This window comes from Giraffa tippelskirchi, chromosome 2, assembly GCF_054371585.1.
Source record: "Giraffa tippelskirchi isolate mGirTip1 chromosome 2, T2T-mGirTip1v1.2.pri, whole genome shotgun sequence".
Taxonomy (NCBI): Eukaryota; Metazoa; Chordata; class Mammalia; order Artiodactyla; family Giraffidae; genus Giraffa; species Giraffa tippelskirchi.
Window position 1 is genome coordinate 10,836,494 of NC_137276.1, and position 17,078 is coordinate 10,853,571.

Here is a 17,078-nt window from a genome sequence, read left to right on the forward strand (position 1 = left end):
TAGGATAGTACAGTACAGTATGGTATACTATAGTACAGCTTCATAGAGTATAATAAAGTATAGGATAGTACAGTACAGTATGGTATACTATAGTACAGCTTCGTAGAGTATAATAAAGTATAGGATAGTACAGTACAGTATGGTATACTATAGTACAGCTTAGTAGAGTATAATAAAGTATAGTACAGTATAGTATCATATACTATAGTACAGTTTAGTAGAGTATAATATAGTATGGTATACTACAGTACAGTATAGTATGAAAGTGAATGTGAAAGTCACTCTTTGCGACCCCATGGACTATACAGTCTAGGGAATTTTCCAGGACAGAATACTGAAGTGGGTAGCCTTTCTCTTCTCCAGGGGATCTTCCCAACCCAGGAACTGAATCCAGATCTTCTGCCCTGCAGGTGGATTCTTTACCAGCTGAGCCACAAGGGAAGCCCCACAGTATAGTATAGTACAGTATCATATACTATAGTACAGCTTAGTAGAGTATAACAAAGTATAATATAGTACAAAACAGTATAGTATACTATAGTACAGTTTAGTAGAGTATAATAAAGTATAGTACAGTATAGTATAGTACAGTACAGGTTCATATACTATAGTACAGTTTAGTAGACTATAATATAGTACAGTATAGTATAGTACAGTATCATATACTATATACAGCTTAGTAGAGTATAACAAAGTATAGTATAGTACAGTACAGCATAGTACACTTTAGTGGAGTTTCATATAGCATAGTACAGTACAGCATAGTACAGTTTAGTGGAGTATTATATAGTATAGTACAGTACAGCATAGTACGATATCCTATACTATAGTACAGCTTAGTAGAGTATAATAAAGTACAGTAGAGCATAGCATAGTAGAGTGACGTAAAGCAGTGTGGTATGGTATAGTATGGCACAGCATGGTACAGTGTAGTGATGCTAGGGAATGGTGTAGTGTAGGGGTGAATGGTATAGTCTAGTGGGTGCAGTACACCAGAGTATTGCGTGGTGTGGGATAGCATAGTACAGTGATGCACAGTGTAATATAGTGTAATATAGCATGAGGGAGGAGCCAGGATTTGACCCAGGACAGGGAAGTCCCCATGCCCAGCCCCTTGACCACTGTTGACTATTGTGTGCTTTTCGTATGCATGGCAGTAGTCCCTGGAGGGTGACAGCAGTGGGGCATGAGAGGGGCACTGGCCACAATTAGAGGACATCTGAGGTTGGCATCCTAGATGACAGCCACGGCCTCTTAGCTGTCCCCTCTCCAGGCCCTGCCAGCCAGGCACACAGCCTCACACTGCAGGCGATAGGAAACCTCCTGCACAGCTGGGTCTCTGCAGCTCCCTCCTTGCTGGCCATCAGCTTCGCTGGAAGAACAGTGGCAGCTTCAGTTCCATTCTCCTGAGGGTGGAGGCATGAGGGGTCAACCTCCTGCCCCTCACTCTTAACCCTGAGCAGTCGGGGGAGGGCCTGGAGTCCGAGGAGGGGAGGGGTCTGCCATCAGTTCTCATTTCCCTCCAGCATTGCGACTTGGACACTGGAACGTCCTTGTCCCTGGCTCCTCCTGGGATGTAGAGACTGGAGGAAACAGGCTGTTAGAAAATGAAAAGTGAGGTGCAGAAGCAATTTTCCTCATGGACTCTGGCCCCAGGAGCGTCAGTCTTTGCTTTGGATGCAGGTCCTTGTCTGTTCTGTTCTTAATTTATTCTCGCGGATCTGCCCAAGTGTCATTAAAGTTCATGGAAAGGAAGACAGCGGAGAGCAGGGAGCCGAGGGCCCGAGGTGCTGCCAGGGAGCAGCAGACAGACCTGGAGGTGTGCAGGCTGAGGCTCCTGACCTGCCTTGTGCTGGAAGTAATGGTTCTACACAAAATAGTCATCCTCAGAGGGACATGTGGCTGTGCCCACAGGTCCTTCCCCAGGGCCTCCCTGGGGAAGCAGAGCTGGCTCTACCTGCCCACGCCCTGGGAAAGCTCTGCTTTTGACTCCCTCTGACTAGCTTTATCCTGAGTCGTTCAAAAATGTGGAGGAGAAATGTTTAAGTGGGGTCCACATTCAAAGAGGCCACCTATGCCACCTGATGCAAAGAGCTGACTCATTGGGAAAACACCCTGACACTGGGAAAGATCGAGGGCAGGAGGAGAAGGGGGTGGCCGAGGATGAGATGGTTAGATAGCATCACCAACTCAATGGACATGAATTTGAGCAAACTGCAGGAAAGAGTGGGAGACAGAGAAGCCTGGCATGCTGCAGTTCATGGGGTTGCAAAGAAGTGGACACAACTCAGCGACTGAAGAACAGCAACAACAGTTCCAGAGGAGCAGCAGACAAGGATGGTCTGTGCTGATGGTCTATCCGGTTGTGTCTATATTGGAACAGATGGGGGTTCTTCTTTGATGCTGGGCTGGTTTCTGCTCCACCTTATTGCCTGAGAGTGAGATGAATAATGAGAGCGATTAGGGAGGATGACAACCTGGACCCTTGGAATCCTATCACCAACCCTTTGCACCTGTCACCTGAACTCCTTAATGATACATCCCAGTCCCTACCTGCCTTCACATGCACTCCCTCAGCCTGCACGCAGCTGCCAAAGCAGACGCTCTGACATGCTCGTGACAGCGCAGCTCAAAACCCTTCTGTGCTCCCTACTCTACAAGATCAAGTCTGAGGTCTTGAATGTGATCTCTAAGGCCCCTCAAGATCCGGCCCCTCCTGGGGTCCATTCAAGCCCCTGCCACCTGGCTCACACCTGGGTTCCCTCCCACAAAGGACACCAGCCCGTACTTCCTTCCTCTGTCCTCTGGCCTTGCCTCTGGCTTCAGCCCATCCTGCCCTCTCTCCCCCAAGTGCTTCTACAGCTTCTTCTCCTGGCCAAGCCCTACCCCTCCTTCAGCACCTGCCTCCAGGTGACTCCTCTCCCAAGAAGCCATGTGAGCCCCCTCCCTACCAGCCCCTCACCAATCCCCCATAGGTGGGGTTCCTTACTCTGTGCCCCTGTAACATACTGTGACCGCTTTTATTCCCACTCAGCACAGGGCACTGACATGTATCTTCACTGCCTGCCCAGGACGGGTGCTCGGTGAATCTTTCCAGAAGGAATGAGGAAAGAAATGAAGGGCAGAAGGGGAGGAACCAGAAGGACGGGAGGTAGAAAGAAGAGGGGTCCCTCTGTCCACTGCCTATTACCTTATTTAAGACCATGATTGTCGTCACCCATTTCTGTATTCCCATATTTGCTCTCAAATGGCCCCAGCAATCCTAAGAAAATGTAATTCAGACCGTGTCATCCCTCAGCTAAAACTTGCCAGCCTCCCTGGAAGTGAAAGGTCCTTATGATGACCTACAAGGCCCTGCCTGAGTCAGACCTCTCAGATCTCAAGTCACCTCTTGGATTCTCCTTCCTGCATCTTTCCCCTCTCTCTGCTCCAGGCCCACCTGCCTGCTTGCACAGTCATGCATTCTCTGTGGGATGTTACCTCTCCCAAGGGTGCAAAAACTGACTCTTGAGGACAAAAAATATCTTCTTTTTACTTATAGAATACACATGTACACACAAGACACATACAGATATACAATAGAACACACATGTACACACAGGACATAGACAGTATACAATAAAATTTCATTGGGGGACAATTAGGTAAAAAATACCTAAAAAGTCTCTGTAGGAGACTGATAATTTAAGAAAAGGGGGGGGGATTTCCTTGGTGGTCCAGTGGTTGTGAATCTGCCTTGCAATGCAGGGGTCGCTGGTTTGATCCCTGATTGGGGAACTAGGATCCCACATGCCACAGAGTAACTAGGCCCAAGTGTCATAACTACTGAGACCTGCATGCCACAGCTGGAGAGTCCAAGTGCTTCAACTAAAACCTGACACAGCCAAATAAATACATATTTAAAATAAAAAGAAAGAAGAGTTGAGAAACACTGCCTAAATCTTGCCAGGACTGATAGACCCCAGGGCGTTTGCACTTGCTGTTTCCTTGCTTAGAATTTTCTTTCCCCAGATTCTTGCCCGGCTCATTCACCTACCTCCTTCACTTCTTTACAGGGATGTCATCTCAGTGGCGCCTTCCCTGGACACCCCATCCAGATAGCAGCCTTTCATTCTGCCCATTTCTGTTTGCTAGTTTGTTTTCTTAGCCCTAACCTATTTGGCACATGATATATTTTATCTATTTTTTCTTGTTCATTGGCTTTTTATTCTCTTTGCCTGGAAGGTAATCTGAATCTGTTTTGTTCACTGCTATGTTTTGATGCTTTTGAACTGTGGTGTTGGGGAAGACTCTTGAGAGTCCCTTGGACTGCAAGGAGATCCAACCAGTCCATCCTAAACGAGAGATCGGTCCTGGGTGTTCATTGGAAGGACTGATGTTGAAGCTGAAACTCCAGTACTTTGGCCACCTAATGCAAAGAGCTGACTCATTGGAAAAAACCCTGATGCTGGGAAAGATGGAGGGCAGGAGGAGAAGGGGACGACAGAGGATGAGATGGCTGGATGGCATCACCGACTCGGTGGACGTGGGTTTGGGTGGACTCAGGGAGTTGGTGATAGACAGGGAGGCCTGGCGTGCTGAGATTTATGGGTTCACAAGGAGTTGGACACGACTGAGCGACTGAACTGAACTGAACTGATGTCTTCAGTGCCTGGAATAAGCTCTGGTGCAGAGTAGGTGCTCAATAAATACTTGCTTGATGACTGCTTGGGATGAACCTGGCACGTATGTAACAGGTGCTTAACACAGCAGTGACCGGAAAGCCCCATTCTTGGCAGTGGTTTCAGCTTTCTTCCTAGCATGATGCAGGTAAATGCAAGCAGGCAGCTCAAGTGACCCAAGATCAGAAAGAGGAAGACAGTCTAAGATTCTGAAAACAGAACCTGACTTAACAGCCCTGGACAATTGAGAATGAACTGTGTCCTGTAGCTTAAGGTGTGATGGGTTGGACAGTTGTGCTTTGGACCAGATGCCTATGGGACACCTGGTGCTATTGGTTTGCTTTAGAAAGGATGTCAGAGCCTGCAAGGAAAGGGATGCTGGATACTGTCCCAGCCCTGGCTGTATCATGTCCCCTACCCTGGGCCCAGGGACAACAGGTGAGACAATACCCCCACCCCTGCTGATAAGCCACACTGGTCAATTCCCCCCAAGAAACGTGTTCCTTTTTAAGCTTTAACCACTCACTAGCCAGGACCTGTCATCACAAACTGGATGTTGTTCTTTTTTAAGTCAAGCACAAAGAGTACTTTCTGAAGGTAGTGGAAAACTTCACAGGAGAAACATTACCCCATTTTGTCATCATTTTTTTAATGAGCAGGCGTTCCCTAGCCAGGCCCTTACTAGCTACTAAACTGATGTGAAACTACATGCCAGGTTCTCAATAAGTCAAATGGTGAAACTAATGATCATTCAGGAAAATTATATAAATGAATTGCTACAATATTATGAATTATTTATAATCCCTCACAACCTAAAATGTCAAGGCTCATGATTAAGTTAGTCTTATAAAGAAAGGGAACCACATTCTCCCCAAAGAAAATTGTGGCCAGAGGTTGTCTGTCCAATGTGTACATGCCAACGACTTAGTAGATAATTACTTAGACCTTCAAATCTTTATTTTGTTTCCTTTTCTTCTCTTGTAAAAGAGTTGTTTTTAGCTGTAAGTGAACCTTGTAAAAGGACTCTCAAACCCACCAGCCTGGATGAGTTACTTTCCTTTATTCCCTTCCCTTCCTTTTGCCTCTCTTCTTTTCAGACAGTTGCCTTTTTCTCCTCCTCTCTCCCCAGTGCCCTTGTTTCTCCCTTTCCTCTACCTCTCTATTATGTTTACTGTTATTATTATAAATGTTTTAAAATCATAAATTGATGGACGCTCATTGTAGGAAGGAAACGGCAGCCCACTCCGTTGCGATGAGAGTTGGGGCACGGGGCTGCAGATACAAGACAGACAAACCCTGGGTCCAAACCATAAGAAGCTTAGGAGGTTTGGAGCCAAACCTCCTAAATCTGAAGAGGTTTCTAAGGCAAGTATTCTTGCCTGGAAAATTCTATGAACAGAGGAGCTTGGTGGGCTACAGTCCATGCGGTTGCAAAGAGTCAGACATGACTTAGCGACTAAACCATCACTACCATCATTGTAAGAAACTTGCAGGGAGACGGCAATAAATCAATCACCTGGTGAAAAAACTATATGTATTTTTTTAAAAACATTTTGATGTACAGACTTCTCATTTCTTCCCCCACTTCCTTTCTTTTCCTTTTACATTTTTAAACATGAGACTGACATTAGACCAACTTTATAACTCCTTTTTCCTACTTAATGTATGATGGAAATGTTTCCATCTCATGACATATTCTTCCACAACATGTTTTAGGTGGATACTTTGTATTTCCATATAGGGATGAGCTATAATTCATTACAGGCTTCCCCGATGGCTCAAGTGGTAAAGAATCTGCCTGCAATGCAGGAGACTCAGGAGACTTGGGTTCAATCTCTGGGTCAGGAAGATCCCCTGGAGGAGGAAATGGCAACCCACCCCACAATTCTGCCAGAATCCCATGGACAAAGGAGCCTGACAGGTTACAGTCCATAGGGTCACAGATGTGACTGAGCACGCCTGCAAGATAATTTGTTAAACCAATCCTATATTGTGTTAAGTGGCTTCTGTCTTGTCCAACTCTTTGTGACCCTATATTGTTGAGTCTTCAGGTAATCCTCCCCACCCTTTTTATTGCTATAAATAATGTGCTAAGGGATGTCCTCAAACAAAATAAATCTTTGAGCAAACTTTGGCTTTTTTAGAATACATTCCTAGAGGTGGGGTCCCGGGTCATAAAGTAGGAAGGTTTTTCACTCCTCTTGGACTGATCAGTTCTCAGGAGTCAGATGCATCCCCCACCTTCCATGACAAGGGTCTGCCTATCAAGGAAGGGAGCTTTGAAAGCTCCTCTCTCTTTCCTTTATGTTTGCTACTGACCTTGCCCCCGAAGATATCCTTTCCCTCTTCTTTGGGGAAGCTGTGCCAGGGAGCAGTTATGTATCTGTAAATCCACATTCCTGCTCCCTCTGACCTAGGGTTAGCAGTCTTCAAAATCCACTGGAAAAATTCTAGCAATGCCAAGTCCTGGCTAGAGTTGCCATGGTGACAGACAATGACAGCAACATTTTATCCACCTCCCTAAATCTTCAGAAGCTCTCAAGACTCAGAAGATGACAGGGGAAATTTCTGCTTTATCAGCGGGTTCAATTTAATCCAGTCCCACCCAGTTGGGGTGTCTCCTACAGGCAAAGCTAATGGCCAATAAGCTTTGAATCTTACCTGGATCTTATAAAAATATCACTTTCATGCCGCTTTAATGCTTTTTTTTTGTTTGTTTCCTCTTGCCTCTTCCCTGCTTTCAGTATGTCCCCAATAATCCTAGATTTCTAAAAGTCAGTCTAAACACATGCCTGGGACATCGACAAAGAAGGGGCATTACAAATGTGAGAACACAAAGCAAATGAAAAAGACCCTTTTGAAACAATCAGGAAAATTTGATTATAGTCTAAGTATTGGAGGTTGTCCCCCGCAAAAGTAAATTTAACTTACTCAGATGTAAAACTGGCCTTGTGGTTAAAAAAGGATATGACTGTAATTTTTTTTAGAGATTCATACTGAAGTATGTGCAGGTGAAATGAAGCTATATCTTGAATGTGCTTTCAAATAGTTTAGCAAAGGAAAAGAGAGAGAATATCAATGAGGCAATGTGTCCAAATTTTGCTAATGTTGAACTTTGATGATAGTTTTAAAAATCATACTATTCTACTTTGAGTGTGTTACAAAGTTTCATATAAAAAAATTAATAAGAACAGTGTTATGGGGACTTCCATGGTGGTCCAGTGGCTAAGACTCTGAGCTCCCAGTGCAGGGGACCCAAGCTCAATACTTGGTCAGGGAACTAGATCCCACGTGTTGCAACTAAGGATGCTGTGTGCCACAACTAAGACCTGGTGAGCCAAATAAATAAATATATATTTTTTAAAAAAAGAACAGTGTTATATGCCTTACATTTACTTTTTTCTAATGGAGCATTGTGATGATCACAAGGGGCCTTCCCAGATGGTGCAGTGGTAAAGAATCCACCTGCCAATGCAGGAGACACAGGAGACCCGGGTTCCATCCCTGGATCAGGAAGATCCCCTGGAGGAGGACATGGCAACCCACTCCAGTATTCTTGCCTGGAGAATCCCATGGACAGAGGAGTGCTGGCGGGCTACAGTCCATGGGGTCACAAAGAGCTGGACACGACTGAGTGGCTAAGCACACATAATGGTCATGAAGGAGCATCAGAGCTCTCAGGTTTATTCTGTGACTTAATGTTTTCTTTTGAATTTCACTGGGGGTTGGACCACTGTCGTTCCAGAGTCCTGGTCCCAGAGTCCCAGTCCCAAGGCTACAGGGGAGGAGCCCCCTCCCCCCACAATGTCAGTAGTGGGACAAAGGCTAAGGCGACCCCTGATCTCTCCTCCAGGGCAGGGCCCAAGGCATGTCAACTTTTGGGTGGTTCTCAGCCTCAGTGTCACATATACCCTCAGTAATTTAACACTCAAAAATGCATTATTCACAGAGAAAAAGTTTTTACTGCAGTTTACACACACAGGGGCCTGTGAGAGTTAACCTGCTTCCTCCAGCCTCCTTTGTTCTTGGTTGCTAGGCATCCCCTGGCTTTATGAGAACAATATTTACTTTTATTTATTTTATTTGGGCTTGTATTTGAAGAGTCTGGGCAGCACCCAGGATGACGGGGCTGGAGATTTTCTAGGGGATAAAATGCTCTGTGAAGCAGTTTGTCCATGACTGCATCTTGGTGAGACATCGGTTCTTCCCACACAAGGTCAAAGCCCTGGATTGATGCTTGTGTCTCTGCTTGAAGCAGTGAGTGTGGGATTCCCACAAGAGATGTGGGTTCAAGGGGCTTCAGAATCCTGTGCAGAAATGCTGGCCAATCCACTGCCCCATCTCAATTATTCTACTGAGGGTTTTCTTTGCAAAAGAAACATTTTAAAACAGTCATAAAAGACTCAAATAATCATATGGAAATAAATTGCAGAAGTCTTGCTCATTACCCATCCCCAGCCCTTCCCAGTGGACCCTTGGTTATGGTCTCTGGCTTGTAGATCCCAAAGATCATCAGAAGTAATTCTAAGGACCTACCAGGGATGGGAGTTGGGGCGTGGGGCTGCAGATACAAGACAGACAAGCCCTGGTTCCTACCTATAAGAAGTTTAGGAGGTTTGGAGCCACGACAATCTGAAGAGTCTCTAAGGAGAGCTCTAAAGGATGGGTTAGATTCAGAGTTAGAGGTTGTAGTCACATCTGTTTGGAGAAGTAAAGAGAAAGCCCTGTTGCCTCTACTCACAACACTTCTGACAAGTGTGTAGGGAGTTCCCCCATACCAACCAATTCTCCGACTCAGCAGACTACAGCTGGGTATCCTACACTTCAGACACTGACAAGCCAGAGTTAGTACAGACCCCTCAGGTTATAGACTCAGCTGCACAAGACTGACCCCACTTCAGTTGACAGTCCCAAGTTCCAAGCTGTCATCTGTGCTTCTGACTGGCTCTAAACTGGGATTCTCATGATCCCCACATCTAGGGTGTGATAATTTGCTGAAATGGTTCTCAAAACTCCAGGAAATGCTCATTTCAGAGTGTATTATAAGGGATGCAGATGAACAATCAGATGAAGAAGTACATAAGGCAAAGTCTGGAAGGTCCAAAGCACAAGGGCTTCTGTCCCTGTGAAGATGGGGTGCACTACTCTCCTAGCTTGTGGACGTGCTTACCAACCTTAAAACTCTCGGCACCCCACAGTTTAGGAATTTTTACAAAGACTTCATCACGTAGGCATAATCAATTATTAACTCAGTCTTCAGCTCCTTTCTTTGCCTCTCCCTGGAGGGTGAAGGGTAGGGCTGAAAGCTCCAAGAATCTAAACATAGCTTGGTCTTTGGTGACCCGCTCCCACTGGAAAGTTATCCGGGATCCCACCAAGCTTTGCCTCAATAGAACAGAAGAAACTCTTATCAGCCAGGAATGGCCAAGAGATTTAGGCAGTCTGAGTCAGGAACCAGGACCAGAGACCAGATGTTACAACAAAAGATGCTCTGAGTATCCCTATCATTCAGGAAATAGCCAGGGATTTAGGAGCTTTGTGAAAGGAACTGGGGGGAGAGACTAAATATAGTTCTCTTATAATGCCACAAGAAAGAACAATTAGTAAGAGCATTATGCTTGGGACACTCCAGATAACGTTTGAGCAGTACTCCAAAGGATGTCGATGTTCAAACGCTAAGTCATATCTGATGCTTTGCGACCCCATGAACTGCAGCATGCCAGGCTTCCTTGTCCTTCGCTGTCTCCCAGAGTTTGCTCAAACTCATGTCCACTGAGTCGGTGATGTCATCCAACCATCTCATCTTCTGTTGCCCCCTTCTCCTCCTGCCTTCAATCTTTCCCCGCATCAGGGTCTTTCCCAATGAGTCGGTCCTTCACATCAGGTGGCCAGAGTATTGGAGCTTCAGCTTCAGCATCACTCCAAAGGATGGGGCAGGTTTAAATCATGGAGAAGGAAGACTTACCTGGTAGGGAAGAGTGAGGGGCAGGAGCAGGACCTGGGCCTTCTGCACGTCTATGGGCGTGGTGTTTGTGTCCTCTAGGAATCTTCTGGATGCAAATGATAGAAAAATCTAACCCAAGTTGGCTTAGACAAAAAGAGAATATGTATGGCCTGGTTAGATCCAGGAGCTCATAAAATGTCGAACAGTATCCCTTAGCTCTGTTCTGATTCTTGCGGACTTTATTCTTGGACCATTTTTTTGTGGATCAAGAGGGCAATCAGCAGCTCCAGAATCTAAAGTCTTTCAGGTTAGATGCTGAGGAGGAATGAACACATCTCACCCTGTTTGATGCTGAATAAGTACCAGGATTTACTCTCACGGGACAAATTCATCCCTGAAGCAGTCACTGTCGCCAGAGATTGAAATTTTGCTAATTGATCTGTTCGGATCATATGCTCAGAGAGAGACGGGAGTGGTTGTTCACAGGATGTCTGTGGATCTGTATCCAGAAGAGGGTATATCTCCTCGTATTCAGAGGAAATCTTCAGAGCATGACCTCAGCAGGGATGCCAGATGTAATGAGAGCTCCTACTTGCAGGAGCCTGTTCAGAAACAAAAGTCCACAATAATGAGATTAAGTTGAGCAAAGACTCCTCACTCAACTCCTGGGAGCCAGTTGTGCTCCATGAGTTCTAGGAGGGCAACTTAGGAGGGCCACACCTACCTTAGCTGGGGTGTCCCCGATCCTTCTGAGGGAAAGCTGGTTGCCTCCTGGACAAATCCAAGTCCCAGGGCTTGAGACCACTGAATTGTTCAGGCTTCTGGAGACGATTAGTTGCCCAGAAAATCAGAATACAGAGAACCCAGGGAAGCATTCATTCAGAGCTTCTGGCCTGATATCTTGGTGGACTGAGAAGTGAATTAGAAGTCCCCAGCTTGGCCATGGCCAAGGCAGCCACCCTCTAAACAAGAGGACATCAAGAAAGGGGGTGACACTAGCCAGAGGCCCTAGAGCCCCAAAGCCCAGGCAAGAGGGAGCCCCTTCAGGTGTTCCTCTGGGGCACACCCTCGGACAGAAGGCAGAGTCCTACTTCTGTGGAATCCAGCAGGCTCCCAGACACCCCATCGGGACTCCATGGATCTGCAGGGGGGACCTGGAGATGGATCATCACTGCAGCTTCAAACAAATCCCCTGAAACATCAGGAAGAACTTTTGCTTCCTTCCTTTTCATGGTCTTCCCCAAGGACCAGGTGTTATCTCTGACTGGAAATGAAAAATACGGGAATGAGAAGATACAGAAGGGAGACTCACAGGTGGTGAAAGGAAGATGAACTTGAGTTCAGAAGAAAACCAGGTGTAGGATTGAGACTTAAGTGTTTCCTTAGAAAGTTTAGAGAATGAACATGTTGCTTTTAACTGACAGCTAGAAGTAAACAGGGAGAAGAGTCTCACCACTCAGCTGGGGAATGGAGCAGGTGGAGGAATTAGCCTTTTGCGAAGTAACAGTTTTCATGTTGCTTAAAGCTTTTTTGGACAGAAGTATTTCAGAGTGTTTTATACAGTGCTGTGCATCCTAAAACACGAGATGTCACAGAACTGTGTGTATTTTTATCTGGGAGTTTTCATCGTGAACTCAGTTGTGAGCATACCTTCTGAGGTGTTTAGGATTTTTGACAAAACCAGAAATCCATCCAAGTCTATGCTGGGTCCAATTTTGTTTTTTAAAGGAAATAACCGATGAACACTTGACCACCAGAGATAAGAGGGAACTTCTTCAATCTGATGAAGAGCATCCATTAAAAACAAAAACGAAACCACAGCTAGCATAATGGTGAAAGACTGAATGTTTTCCTCCTCAGATTAGTGCAAGACAAAGATATTCATTCTTGCTGCTTCTAATCAACATTTCACCATAGGTTCTACCCATGAAAATTGGCCAAAAAAACAAAAACAAAAATAAAACGTGGCCTGGTTGGAAAGGAAGACTTAAAACTACCTGTATTTGCAGATGACATGATCTTATATATAGAAAACCCCAGGTATTCCACTAAAAAGCCTATTAGAACTAATAAACAAGTCCTGCAAAGTTACAGAATACAAGATAAATCTATAAAATTAATTGCATTTCTATACACTAGCAATGAACAATGAAATTGAAATTAAGAAAACAATTCCATTTGCAGTAGTATCAAAGAGAACAAAATACTTTAAAATGAATTAAACCAAAGGAGTGCAAATCCTACACTTAAAACTACAAAATATTACTGAAGAATTAAAGAAGATTTAAATAAGTAGAAAGACCTCCTGTGTTCACGAATTGGCAGATAATATTAAGATGGTCGTACTGCCTAAAGTGATCTACAGATTCAGTATAATCCCTGGTCAAATTTTTAACTTCCTTTCTCCCCCAGAAATTTACAAACTGATCCCAAGATTTTTATGGAAATGGGAGAGACCCAGAATAGCCAAAGCAATCTCCAAAAGAAGAGAAAAGGTGAAAGACTCAAACTTGCTGACTTCAACACTTAAAACAAAGTTACAGCAATCAAGACAGTGTGGTACTGGCATAAGTATAGACATAGAGATCAATGAAACAAAATTGAGAGCCAAAAATAACCAATACATCTATGGTCAATTGATTTTCAAAAAGGATGCCATTCAATGGGGAAAGAATAATCTTTTTAACAAATAGTTGGTGGCAACTGTATGCTGTGCTGTGCCTAGTCTCTAAGTCATGTCCACTCTTTGCAACCCCAGGGACTGTAGCCCGCCAGTCTCCTCTGTCCATGAGGATTCTCCAGGCAAGGATACTGGGGTGGGGTGGCCATGCCCTCCTCCAGGAGATCTTCCCGACCCAGGGATCTAACCCAGGTCTCCCGCACTGCAGGCAGATTCTTTACCATTTGAGCCACCAAGGTGGCAACTGTATATGAATATGCAAACAAATGAAGTCAGATCCCCTACCTCACAACATACATGACAAATGATCACAAATTTAATTACTTACTATCATGTGTATATCTTGCTATAGATATATAGCAAGAAAGGATTGGAAGAGTTCTGTAGAACTTGATCCCAACTTTCCTTGAGCTCTTTGCTCTGAATAAAAATAAGCAGATTTTTTTTTTTGCTGTCTTTGACATTTGTGTGGCCCATGATGATGCTTCCCAGAGGTCCATGTGACTTTTTATAGTTGTTTCCTGTTAAGCTCCCATCTCTCGTTGTTTGCAAAAGTTGTTCTTTGGGCATGACAGCTGTGCAACAGCAGTGGCTTCAGCTACCGCCACCTAAATTGGGTGTGTCTCTTGGACCTTTTCGAAGAACTATGGATGAAGGTTCATAACATTGTACAGGAGGCAGTGACCAAAAGCATCTCAAACAAAAAGAAATGTAAGACGACAAAATGGTTGTCTAAGGAGGCCTTACAAATAGCTGAGGAAAGGAGAGAAGAGAAAGGAAAGGGAGAAAGGGAAAGATACACCCAATTGAATGCAGAGTTCCAGAGAATAGGAAGGAGAGATAAGAAGGCTTTCTTAAATGAACAATGCACAGAAATAGAGGAAAACAATAGAATGGGAAAGACTGGAGATCGCTTCAAGAAAATTGGAGATATCAAGGGAACATTTCATGCAAGGATGAGCACAATAAAGGACAGAAACCATAAAGACCTAACAGAAGCAGAAGAGATTAAGAACAGGTAGCAAGAATACACGGAACTATACAAAAAAGTCTTAATGACCAAGATAACCATGATGGTGTGGTTATTCATCTAGAGCCAGAGATCGTGGAGTATGAAATCAAGTGGACCTTAGGAAGCATTACTATGCACAAAGCTAGGGGAGATGACAGAATTCCAGTTGAGTTATTAATATTAAAAATCCTAAAAGATGCTGCTGCTAAAGAGCTGCACTCAATATGTCAACAAATTTGGAAAACTCAGCATTGGCCACAGGACTGGAAAAGGGCTCTTTTTATTCCAGTCCCAAAGAAGGGCGATGTCAAAGAATGTTCAAACTACCATACAATTGTGCTCATTTTACATGCTAGCATGGTTATGCTCAAAATCCTTCAAGCTAGGTTTTAGCAGTACATGAACTGAGAACCGGAGATGGCAATGGCACCCCACTCCAGTACTCTTGCTTGGAAAATCCCATGGACGGAGGAGCCTGGTGGGCTGCAGCCCATGGGGTCGCTAAGAGTCGGATACGACTGAGCGACTTCACTTTCACTTTCCCTTTCATGCACTGGAGAAGCAAATGGCAACCCACTCCAGTATTCTTGCCTGGAGAATCCCAGGGATGGCGGAGCCTGGTGGGCTGCCGTCTATGGGGTCGCACAGAGTCGGACACGACTGGGGCGACTTAGCAGCAGCAGCAGAACTGAGAACTTCTAGATGTACAAGCTGGACTTAGAAAAGGCAGAGGAACTAGAGATCAAATTGCCAACATTTGTTGGATTACAGAGAAAGCAAGGGAGTTCCAGAAAAACAACTACTTCTGCTTCATTGACAATGCTAAAGCCTTTGACTGTGTGGCTCACAACAAACTTTGGAAAATTCTTACAGACATGAGAGTACCAAACCACCTTACCTGCCCCCTGAGAAACCTGTATGGGGATCAAGAAGCAATAGTTATAATCAGACATGGAAAACTGATTGGTTCAAAATTGAGAAAGGAATATTACAAGGCTGTATATTGTCACCCTGCTTATTTAACTTATATGCAGAGTACATCATGTGAAATGATGCCAGGCTGAATAAATCACAAGCTGGAATCAAGATTACCTGGAGAAATATCAACAACCTCAGTTATGTAGTTGTGTCAGACTCTTCGTGACCCCATGGATTGTATAGCCCACCAGGCTCCCCTGTCCATGGAATTCTCCAAGCAAGAATACTGGAGTGGGTAGCCATTCCTTTCTCCAGGGAATCTCCCTGACCCAGGGATTGAACCCAGGTCTCCTGCATTGCAGGCAGATTCTTTACGTTTGAGCCACCAAGGAAGCAGCATCAATTCAATAGGCATGAATTTGAGCAAACTTTGGTAGATATTGAGGGACAGGGTGGCCTGGTGCGCTGCAGTCCATGCAGTGACGAAGAGTTGGGTACAACTTAGTGACTGAACAAAAACAACAGATATGCAGAGGATACCACTTTAACAGCAGAAAGTGAAGAGGAATAAAGAGCCTCTTGATGAGGGTGAAAGAGGAGACTGAAAAAGCAGGCTTGAAACTCAGCATTAAAAAAACTAAGATCATGGCATCCAGTGCCATCACTTCATGGCAAATAGTGCAGAAAGTAGAAGCAGTGACAGATTTTATTTTCTTGGGTTCCAAAATCACTATAGATGGTGACTGCAGCAATGAAATTAAAAGATGCTTGCTCCTTGGAAGGAAAGCTATAACAAACCTAGATAGCATATTAAAAAGCAGAGACATCACTTTGCTGACAAAGGTCCATCTAGTCAAAGCTATGGTTTTTCCAGTAGTCATGTATGGCTGTGAGAGTGGGACCATAAAGAAGGCTGAGTGCTGAAGAATTTATGCTTTTGAACTGGGGTGCTGGAGAAGACTCTTGAGAGTCCTTGGACTGCAAGCAGATCAAACAAGCTAATCCTAAAAGAAATCAACCCATAAGATTCATTGGAAGGACTGATGCTGAAGCTGAAGCTCCAATACTTTGGCTGCTTGAGGCGAAGAGCCAACTCATAGATAAAGACCTTAATGCTGGGAAAGTTGAGGGCAGGGGGAGAAGGGGGCAACAGAGGATGAGATGGTTGGATGGCATCACCAACTCAATAGACGTGAGTTTGAGCAAGCTCCGGGAGATGGTGGAGGACAGAGGAGGATGAGGAAGCACGTCCCTTCACTCTTCTAAGAGAAAGGTGGAAAGGCCGAGCTTAACCCATTTGTGCAACTCACTGCTATGAGACTGAAATTGATATCCTTTACACAGAATTAATCTTACACCACTTCCAGTGTAGGGCTTCACCAGGACGTTCAAGTTCATACCCTCTTCCTTCTTCTGTGCTATAATATCATCTACTTCACTTTCACATATCTAATGAATCCCATAGCACACTGCTATTATTTTTTCCTTAAATATCCAATCACCTTTTAAACAAGTTAAACATTGACAAAAATTGCCTTTCATACTTGCACTTATTTACACTTTCAAGTGAAGGACAGGGAAGCCTGGCATGCTACAGTCTATGAGGTCTCAGAGAATCAGATATGACTTAGGAACTGAACACCAAAAACAACGCTGTAAGTGATCTTCATTTCTTTCCTTGGATCAACCTTACCTGGCTATTTGAGCTAAGAAGGGGTTAAGCTATTCCCAGGTGGCTCAGTGGTAAAGAATCTGTCAGTGCAGAATCCCAGGTTCAATCCCTGGGTCAGGAAGATCTCCTGGAGAAGGACATGGGAGCCCACTCCAGTATTCTTGCCTGGAGAATCCCATGGACAGAGGACG

General features: G+C 44.6%; 1 long non-coding RNA gene across 2 annotated transcripts; it reads right to left on the reverse strand.

Annotated features, from left to right (window-relative positions):
• Positions 1-757: 757 nt before the first annotated feature.
• LOC145523953 (uncharacterized) lies at positions 758-17,064 on the reverse strand. Of its 2 annotated transcripts, XR_014066975.1 has the most exons (4): positions 16,909-17,064; positions 11,330-11,869; positions 10,627-11,207; positions 758-2,432 (listed from the first exon to the last, which is right to left on the reverse strand). It is a non-coding gene; the product is annotated as an uncharacterized LOC145523953 (long non-coding RNA). The 2 variants fall into 2 exon arrangements; XR_014066974.1 differs by lacking the exon at positions 758-2,432 and having other exon boundaries at positions 8,607-11,207.
• Between the last annotated feature and the right edge of the window lie 14 nt (positions 17,065-17,078).